This window comes from Helianthus annuus, chromosome 15 (assembly GCF_002127325.2).
Source record: "Helianthus annuus cultivar XRQ/B chromosome 15, HanXRQr2.0-SUNRISE, whole genome shotgun sequence".
In the NCBI taxonomy this organism is placed as follows: Eukaryota; Viridiplantae; Streptophyta; class Magnoliopsida; order Asterales; family Asteraceae; genus Helianthus; species Helianthus annuus.
In genome coordinates this window covers 17,240,411-17,250,538 of record NC_035447.2, presented here as the reverse complement: position 1 = coordinate 17,250,538, position 10,128 = coordinate 17,240,411, and the positions used below count along the sequence as shown (strand labels likewise).

The following is a 10,128-nucleotide window of genomic DNA, read 5'->3' as shown; positions in this document are numbered from 1 at the left end:
ATACACATGGGCCCCACATTTGTTCTTTATAAACTAAAAAACGCATCGCCCCCTTCCAGACAACACCTCTATTCATCTCCGGCCCCATTCACCCCACTAGCACCACCGCCCACTTCTACCCCTTTCGATCACGAATACTGAAAACATGTCCATACACAGGACAAATGCCCATATAATAGTAGCAATGGACTTAGATCTCAACAAAAACCCACATTCGTCTCCTCTACAACAACAACCACCCGCAGCCGGTAATGCAATGCAACAATCCAAGTTACCAGCCTTTATGACCTGTGTGAAAACATACTAAAGTGTGTCAACATAAAGTTGGTGAGTCTACTAGTTTTAAATAATGAAGTTCGATTTTTAGAAAATGCACAATTCCATTATATCAGTTAGGTAGCTAGCCTATTTTCAAGTTACTAAACAAGTGAACTAAAGCTGAGTGTTGTGTTTTGGTGCCTTCCACCACGTCTATCACAAACGTGGCAATTGTGTTTGGTCAATGTTTCACACCCGGCTCCCAACACGGTGTGGGGTTTGTCAAAACCAGTAGTACTACCAAATATCACCTCGCCATCCCATATCAACGGTTCAGTGTGTAAGGAACTTAGTGATATTGAGTGTGTTTAGTACACAAGTGATATCAAGGAACTACATTAACTAAGTGTGTTTGTGTTTCCTCTCATAAACATAAAAGTTTAAGTAGTAGTGGAACTGACTACTGGCGAAGAATCCGAGAATGCAAAAAGGCAAAGAGTAGGTGTCCGGCTAACCTCTACCTATTACATGCAATGCTTATAAGTGTATGTTCCTGTTGGTTCTCAAAACCCAAGTAATCCAAACAAGCTTGTTGTTTTTATGTTTTAGAAAAGACTCATAAGTGTTGACCAAACTAAACAAGTTGACCCGACGACTCGTTGGTGACTAATTAAGTGGCTTAGCGTTAATTCGTACTCATGCAAACAAATAAGGTCATAGTACACACCACATAACATGTATGATGGATTTATTTAAGTTTCATCTCCTAATTATACTTTGCAAAGTCAAAGAGAAGTAAACTTTAGTGTTATCAAAAAGTTTCAGCATACATACTACTTCAATATTAGGGTCAGTTTTTGTATTTTCAACCTATAAATTAGCAACATTTTATTGCTTTATGTTGTTGTAATATATGCATTGGGAGTTTTTCAAAAAGGGATTGCATTTTTCACTATTAATCCAGAGGTTTTTATCTTTTGCAATTTTAACCCCTTTGACTTTTTTTTTTTACTTTTAACCCAAAGCTTTTCATCTTTTGCAATTTAACCCCAAAACTTTTTTATTTCAACTTTGGTCCCCCCATACTTTTCAATTTTCGCAAGTTTTTCGTTTTACATTTCGTTCTAGATATAGCGAGTCAACACGCCGCAACGTGCGTGTGAGGTTCAACGTTTTTCCGTATGCTTTTCCCGTTTGACAGGTCAGTCGCAACGCATCTATTTTTCTTCGCTTGACAAGTTTTGCGCAACGCGCGGGTCCTACATCGAATTAGGTATTCTTTTCTACGTTTTACGTTTATGTCTAATTTTTTACGTCTGTTTTTCGTTCGGTGTTATTTTTTAATTTTACGTTTATTTTATTTGTATGAGCTCTTCTGATGTTAGTGGTCGTTGGTAGTGGTGTGGCATTAGTGCTACTTGGCATGATTTTACGAACATGTTTAACCTATTAAGTTTTTTAGTAATAATTTGTTTCAAGGTTGCTGCTATACCTCCTTTACTTAAGAAAAACTAACTTTTTACATGCATATTTTTATGTACGTGTCGGTCTAAAATCGATTTTCTCTGCGTTTCGACGTAAACTTTTTCTGAAACGAGTCAGGTTAAATATAATACGTTTTAGGTTAAAAAATACTATGTTTTACGTGCATATTTTTATGTACGTTTCGGTGTAAAGTCGAGTTGTTGTATGTTTTGACGTAAACTTTTTTGGGAAACGAGTTAGGTCAAATATATGTTTTGGTGATTATTTTATGAATGTTTTGTAGATTTGTTTTCGATATGAGTGGAGTCAAATTGTGGGTTCATTTTTTTCCCTTTTTTAAAAAGCTCTGATTAATCTCTTTTGTTCATATGTGTCAGCTTTTCCGTTATACCCATTACGTTTTTTATGTATGACTCGGTCACATATAATACGTTATGACTGTATGGTACAAATTGATTTACTTTATGTTTTTATTCAATCGCAATGGATACATAGGTTACATAGAGTTCAACCAGATAAGTCGAAACGTGAGATTTCATATGGTTAGCGCGCCACATAATGTTTCGACTAATCCATTCGATGTTTGTGATGTATACGCGCCACAACGCGCGCGGATCTTATTGCTAGTTTTATTTAAAATACTAAACGATACAAAAATTTTGAATATTTTATGAGATATGCCAAGTAGTCTATTAGGGTTTACGCAATTTTATTAAGCCAAGAATGTTTATAGAAAATTTATGAAAGATCCCACACTATATAAAGGTCAAAAACGTCGTTTTTCAGTGATAGTTTACCATTAAGTTGATAAAAAAATCTATATTATTCCAATCGATGCAAGGACAACTGGAGTGTCTCACCAACTTCTATGAGTATCTACTATAAACATTTCATGTCCTAACTCCAAATATTGATCAAGTTATAGTTCTCTTTATGGACCATATTATATTTTCTGATTAAAAAAACTCAGTTTTACCCATGCACATTAAAAATTTGCAAAAATGTCAGGGTTAATGAAAAATTATGAATTTTTTTGTGAATCATACACACTTCTGGTACATGATGATCTGAGACTCAAGAGTTGTCCTATTTGGCATCAGTATAAGCAGGTTATGATCAAAAATAATTTCAGGAAATTCTCTAGTAGCGTTTTTACAGAGTTATGCAATGTCAAATCTTCAATTTCAACAAGGTTTCTCTTTTTAGTACGTTATGAACTAGCATGCACCTTAGGGTTTTCATCACCCAACTTGGTTTCTACATCATTATGTGTAACAACCCGCACTTTCGCGCTCGTTACTCTTGTTACGCCTAGCACCAGAGATTCGGATCATAATGTGAGCTATATCACTTACTAGGCTACAGCGCATACTTTCGCACTATATCGCTTATTTCAGCACGCTATATCGCACTTCACAACGCTTACGCTTATAACGCTTTTGCTTACACTACTACATCACGTGAGTATCTAAACTACTCGCTCGCTCTCGCACCAACGCAACGTAAACTCAAAACACGGTTACTTATATATATATATATATATATATATATATATATATATATATATATATATATATATATATATATATATATATATATATATATGTAGGCAAATTATAATGAGAAAACCCATCCCAGTTAAGAAAACTTAAGAAACCCATTAAATGGCTCTTGTTTTGCCACGTCGATTATATAACAAATGTCTCTAAGGGCATTTCTGGAACTTCACTCTAATTTCACTTTATCACTTTATACAGAGTACTATTGACATACATCTCTCAACTTTAACATCCCATTCATATATATCTCTATCTCTTCTTTAACACATCACTCATATCTCTTTCCTAATTTTTCTCAATCTTTTGAAAAGCAAAATTTACAAAAGAATCAGAGATGAATAGCAAACCCATTGTTTTTATTTAATCAGATCTTGTGATGATCAAGCAATGTTTAAAAGATCTGACGCGTGCGTGAGTCAAGATCCAGCAATTTAAAAGATCTGGTGCTGGTTTAAAGATATGGTGGTGGAAAACAAATCCGGTGGTAAACAAATCAGGTAGTTAATCATTCGTATTGTTCATATTTTTAAAACATAGTTATAAGAGTGTGTTTTATCTTTTTGAGTTGTGTACTTGTGTAGATCTAAATTTTTTAGTGACTGAATATTTTATCTTTTTGTGTTTTGTGAAGTTGTGGGGGCTTTTGCATGTGTGTTTGAGGGCTTCGAAGATGCGATGTTTTGGTTCAAGAAAAGTGTGAATCAGTCACCAAAAGATCCGAAACAACAACCAATATCTAAACCGAACATCCAGGATCTGAAAAAAATTGGTGCGGTTCAGCGACCAAGATTCGAAAGCGGACAACAACCATCTAGATCAAGTATGTTTTTAGGTTTAAGGAAATATTGTTTAAGAGATACGGTTTTCTTATACGTATTTGTTTAAAATTTTAATTATGTATCATTTTCTTGATTGATTTATTTTGATGTTAATGATGAATTGAAATGGCACAAAAAGATACGTAAAGTAGATTTGGATCAAATGCGAACCACTTGTTATGAAATGGCACAAAAAGATAAGTAAAGTAGATTTTAATTATGTATCAGTTTTATGAAATGTACACTTTTTTAGGTATCCCCAATTATAATGCTTGTAGTTTGTTATTAGAATGTGTTTTTTTTTCTATTTTTTGGTGGTAGAGGGGAAAAAAACCCACAGATAATGTTGTGGTTTGTTTGGTAGAAACATGTTAAACTTGTATTAATAATATCATTTTTTTATTCTAGCCCAATTTTTTTTATGAAATAAGTTTTTATACTTTTTAGAAGGTAAAAATATGTGAGGTTACACTTGCATTTACAATACCATTTTTTGTATTATGACACAAAAAGTTTTTTTATGAAATAAGTTTTTATATTTTTTGGAAGGTAAATATGTTCGATGTTACACTTTTTGGCCATATTTAAAAAATGCACCAACATATTAGGGTTCTTTGTAGCAAAGGGTGTTAAACTTGTATTAACAATACCATTTTTTTACTCTGTCTCAAAAAGTTTATTTATGAAATAAGTTTTTATATTTTTTGGAAGGTAAAAATTTACTAGGTTACACTTTTTTTGTGTCATTTAAAAAATGCACCAACATGTTAGGTTTCGTGTCAAAATTTAGTAAGAATGCAATGTTTTGTAAAAGACTTGTGACCTTTTTTAAAGTTTGAATTTTATGATCGCAGAAACAAACGTACATGTAGGTCAAAAAACGTTTTTTTGGATATGCATATGCAAGCGCAGCCTCGTTATAACTATTTTTTTTATATAGGTATTCAGGCGGACGAGTAATTTTATGTTCACCACACACCCAATGGCACTAGAATGTGGTGTCCTAATGTTCCTACTGGTTTAAGGCCTATTGTTAGTTGTGTATACGAAACGTGGAAGGATGTGTTTAGTATGTACAAGGAGTATGCCGTGTATTGTGTGTTTTCTATTCGTAAGGGACAAACCAAGAGATGGAAGAGGTTTGTTACTCACCAGTACATAAGGTGTACTAAATATTCAAGACTATAGATTAAGCGTAAAACTGATACCCTGTATCAGTCAACCATGAATATATGTATAATATATGTAACATCTTTTTTTGTAGTGTACGTACCAACATGTAACATCTTTTTGTAGGAAGACGACTTTTGTAACAATGTGATGTAATATAACACTTTGTGTCGGAGGAGAAAGAAAAGAAAACACGTTACACTTTTATGTTTGTGGATATCCTTTAAATGGTAAAAAAACAAGCATTTTTTCTTGTTTACTGGGTGTTTACATTCTTTGAAATTGTACAGAAAACGTAACGTTATTTTTTGTACTTTTTTTTTTTGTAAAATGTTACACATAATGTAATACTTATTGCTCATTTTTTTTTTGTTTACTGGGTGTTTACAATTTTTTGAAATTATACAGAAAATGTATGTTTACACGTGGTGGAACTTCATATATATGTATAATATATGTAACATCTTTTTTTTTGTAGTGTACGTACCAACATGTAACATATTTTTGTAGGAAGACGACTTTTGTAACAATGTGATGTAATATAACACTTTGTGTCGGAGGAGAAAGAAAAGAAAATGTGTTACACTCTTATGTATGTAGATATCCTTTAAATGGTAAAAAAACAAGCATTTTTTCTTGTTTACTGGGTATTTACATTTTTTGAAATTATATAGAAAATGTAACGTTATTTTTTGTACTTTTTTTTTTGTAAAATGTTGCATATAATGTAATAATTATTGCTCATTTTATAGAATGTAACCTTAATAAGATGGTACATATAAAGTAACATTTTTTCCTCATTGGTTACATTTTTTGTATTTTTTTTTTGTAAAATGTTACATATAATATAATTATTTGTAGTAACATATAATGTAACCTTATTCAACGTGTATATCCAATGTTTCACCTAATGCTTTTACATTTATTTGTTATATACAACACCGGTGGCCCAAACACCGATAAATTAAAAAAAATATCGTAAAACAACTTTACGAAGAAAATACTTAAGTTACAAATGTTTGCCCCCACAAATGTTAAGGTGCAACATTATTATATAACCTAACAACGCATACAACACACTTGTTCCCTAAAAAACAAAATACTTAAGTTACAAAAATAAATTGTCAAGCATAAATATAACAAACCATCTAACAATTTAATGTTACATACCAATTAGTTTCTTTTTTGTTTTATTTCCTATTTTTTTAGACACCCGTTTTTGTTTGTGAAAAAGGAGTTCAACTTATAAAATAATCAAAAGAACAAAAAAAATATGAGTGTTGTTTTATTTCAACAGTGTAGGGTTTTAATATATTGACTAGTGTAGGGTAGGGTAGGGTAGGGTTATAGGGGGTCATGTAGGGATAATGAGTGGGGTGGTACAGTAGGGTGCATAGTTTTTTTTATCTTGATAGATGTCACCGTACATACACTTTCATTTATTTCAAGAAACCAAAATTTTACATGCATGCCAAAAATACCCTTGGAAGTACTTTCCCTAATTATTAAAGCAAAAGTAATATTAGTCTCACACCCAAAATGATCACAATCGTTGATGAATTAAATCAATGGTAGATGTTAGAGTTTTCAGGGTTTATTCAACTCAAATGGGTTTTCAATTTATCCTTGCCCTATATATATATATATATATATATATATATATATATATATATATATATATATATATATATATATTATCTATGTATTAAAACTCGCTTAAACGCTCACTCGCTCGTTCGCATAAACTCGCTTTATCGCGCTAACGCGCAACACAACACTTAATACCTCGCTAAACTACTTAAAGTACTCGAACTAACTAACGCAACCAAACACACCAAACGAACATCCGACACGCGAAACGGGAGCCACTCGTACGGAACAGGCGGCTTCGTACGAAGGCAGAAGCTTCGTACAGAGCCGCAACGCTCTCTATAAATACCCAGCCACTCCCTCATTTCATAACCTGCTGCCATTTCACTCAAGAACACTCCCTACTTGCTTTCTCTCTGCATTCCAAGTAAGATCCACTATTTTTACAAGTATCACAATGTTTTCCACAACGATTTTTCATGAGTTTATCTCCGATTTCATCTAAACTTCTCTACTTTATGAAAACCTTCATCTTTTTCATCAAAACTTCTGATTATGCTATGGATTTACATTTAAACGAGTGTATTGGGCTTAGCTTTGGCTTCCCAATATATAGATCGGAATATCTCGCACTCACCAAGTGTTTAATCCAAGGAAAAACTATTTTAAACTCGATTTTTACACAAAAACGGAACAAAACTGACATATGTTTCGTTCACTCGATAGTGGGACGAAGTGGTGACGAAACCGTCATGAAAAGGACTCGAAAACACATCTGATTCAGGTGAAAACGCAGCTCCGAACGCAAAAACAGCCACATGTGCGAGCCAGACTGGTTTGTACGAAGCCCCGGCTTCGTACGAAGGCACTGCCTTCGTATGAAGGCACCGGCTTCGTACGAGGGCATGCCTTCGTAGAAAGGCAACGACTTCGCACAACCCAACCCATGTTCCCACTTGTGACTCAATTACTTAAAAGACCTCTCCGGCTCTAATTTAATCAATAGCTTAAAGCTGGAGGGATGAACACTCGATTTTCCAAAGAAAGACACGAAGTATACTCGATTTTGGACACAAAAACAAACACTTGTACGAAGCATCCCTTCGTACGAAGGCACGCCTCCGTACGAAGGCAGTGGCTTCGTACGATGCCTCTGTTTCCCACTCGACACTCCAACTCGACCGTTTCAGCATTTTGGAGGACTTATGTACTTCTGTTCTCGTACGCAGGCTGATCCGGCGCTCCCTCCACTCCATCCAGACCGTGGTTAACTATTAAGCACGCTCTGTGAGTATACTCGAACCCTTTTTCGCTTAACGCACTTTTGGGTGTTACATACGTTCTCTATCAAACCACAACGCACACAACACTTAAACTCTTTTAAAACGCTAACCGCTCTCGCATGTTATACGTGAATAGTTGAATGTTTGTTTGCTATGTTTACACAGTGATGACTTGCCCTACCACCCTTAGCAACGATAGTACTATAGTTTGGACTCAGCACCTGTTTACTCAGGGGTTGTTAAGGTTTACTTTACGTGCGTGCTCACTGTTGTGAACACGTATCACGCATACACTACCTCGCAGTCATGTTGGTTAGCTTGTATCATTGTTGATAGCTTACTTGATTCGCCCCTTTACGTGTTACATGCTGGTTATGCGTAAAAGCTTTATTACTATACATATGCAAACTTGTTTACTCACCTTTACATTATTGTGTTGACTTTTATTTTAACGTATATGACAGGTTGATGGATTTACTGCTGGAAATGATCTAGGGTTTCTAGAAACAAGCCTAAATTAAACCAAGTTATTCTTGAGACTCAAGCTAAGGTCTAATGTCATTCCCGGCTCATAATTTTCACAATTTACAGGTTATTCAATGGTAAAGTGATTAACACATAAGAAATGGTTACCCAAGATTAACCCGCCCTTGAAACTGACACCTCATACACATCCCTCACAATGTTCGTTCGTTGTAAAGGAGTCCTAAGGATTGCCATTCAACAAAATTAGTAAGGGAATCATTTATGCTTCAAGCTTGTTTGTCGCCGATGTGGTAGCCAGTAATGTTACATATATGTTTGTCGCCGATGTTGTAGCCAATAATCATATATACTACTGTTATCAGCATTAGTTTAATTTCACTGGACGTGTAGCCAATAATCATATATACTAATGTTATCAGCATTAGTTTAATTCCACTGGATGTAATTATTGAAGGAGCTTAACGTTAATTATATATCCAAAAAAAACTGTAAAACATTATTAAAATAAAAGTCAAAACAAAGAAATTGATTACAAACAATAAGTTGGGCTCAATCAAATTAAAATTTCGGGAATTTTATAATAAAAGTTGATTTCATCCAATGTGTATAAGAGAAAATGGTAAACTCTATGGGTATGAGAGAAAAACGTAAACTCTAAATATTTTTGAAAAGAAATGTGTCATCCCTCGTTGAGTATTGAAGAATATGATGACAAAGAAAATCACTTTTAGAAAAAAAAAAAAATCCATTTTTACCATTTTGAAAAAAAAAAATCAGAAACTAATCGTATGAGAGTAAAAAAAATAAATTTTCCAAAACTGACGATCTTGATCGTTCATAGTAAAAAAAATAAAAATAAAAAAAGAAGAGGGATTACTTAACCAAAAGACGCGCTTTACGGTGAATTTATCAACAGTTATTCTGATATCGAATCTTTACACCAGATATTGATGTTGAGAGCGAAGCCGAAAGGATAACTTGAACCAAACTGAAATTAGTAATGGAATGTTTTCAGTCAAAGAAAACCAGTCTAATGGTGCAAATGTCATCTTTCTCATCCCTACCCTAAGATTAAATAATTGTTAGTGTTGTATACCGGTACAACAAATGTCATCTTTCTCATCCTTACCCTAAGATTAAATAATTGTTAGTGTTGTATACCGGTACAAACTTGTCAGTCACAAAACTATAGGGTTTCCCATCTTTAAAGATTTTGGGCTACGGGCGAGTGAAGAAAACGGGACTCTAAAATATGAACTCACGTATAAAAGTGAATGATATGATGATAATTGTGATGACAATAAACAAAGAGTAAAATGCACAGATAATCCATGTGGTGTGTCAAATTAACACTTTTAGTTCCCAACTTTCCAAAATTACATTCATATTCTCTGTGGTTTGCTCGGTTGTTACTTGGATAGTAACTATAGTGGATGAAGGTTAGTTTTTCTGGTTAAGTCTATGTGAAATGACAAAATT

The 10,128-nt window shown here is 33.8% G+C and overlaps 1 long non-coding RNA gene across 1 annotated transcript; it reads left to right on the top strand.

Moving 5' to 3' along the window:
* Window positions 1–3,654: 3,654 nt before the first annotated feature.
* Window positions 3,655–5,495, top strand: LOC118487392. Its single transcript, XR_004881734.1, has 3 exons — window positions 3,655–3,799; window positions 3,934–4,122; window positions 5,061–5,495. It is a non-coding gene; the product is annotated as an uncharacterized LOC118487392 (long non-coding RNA).
* Window positions 5,496–10,128: the final 4,633 nt, after the last annotated feature.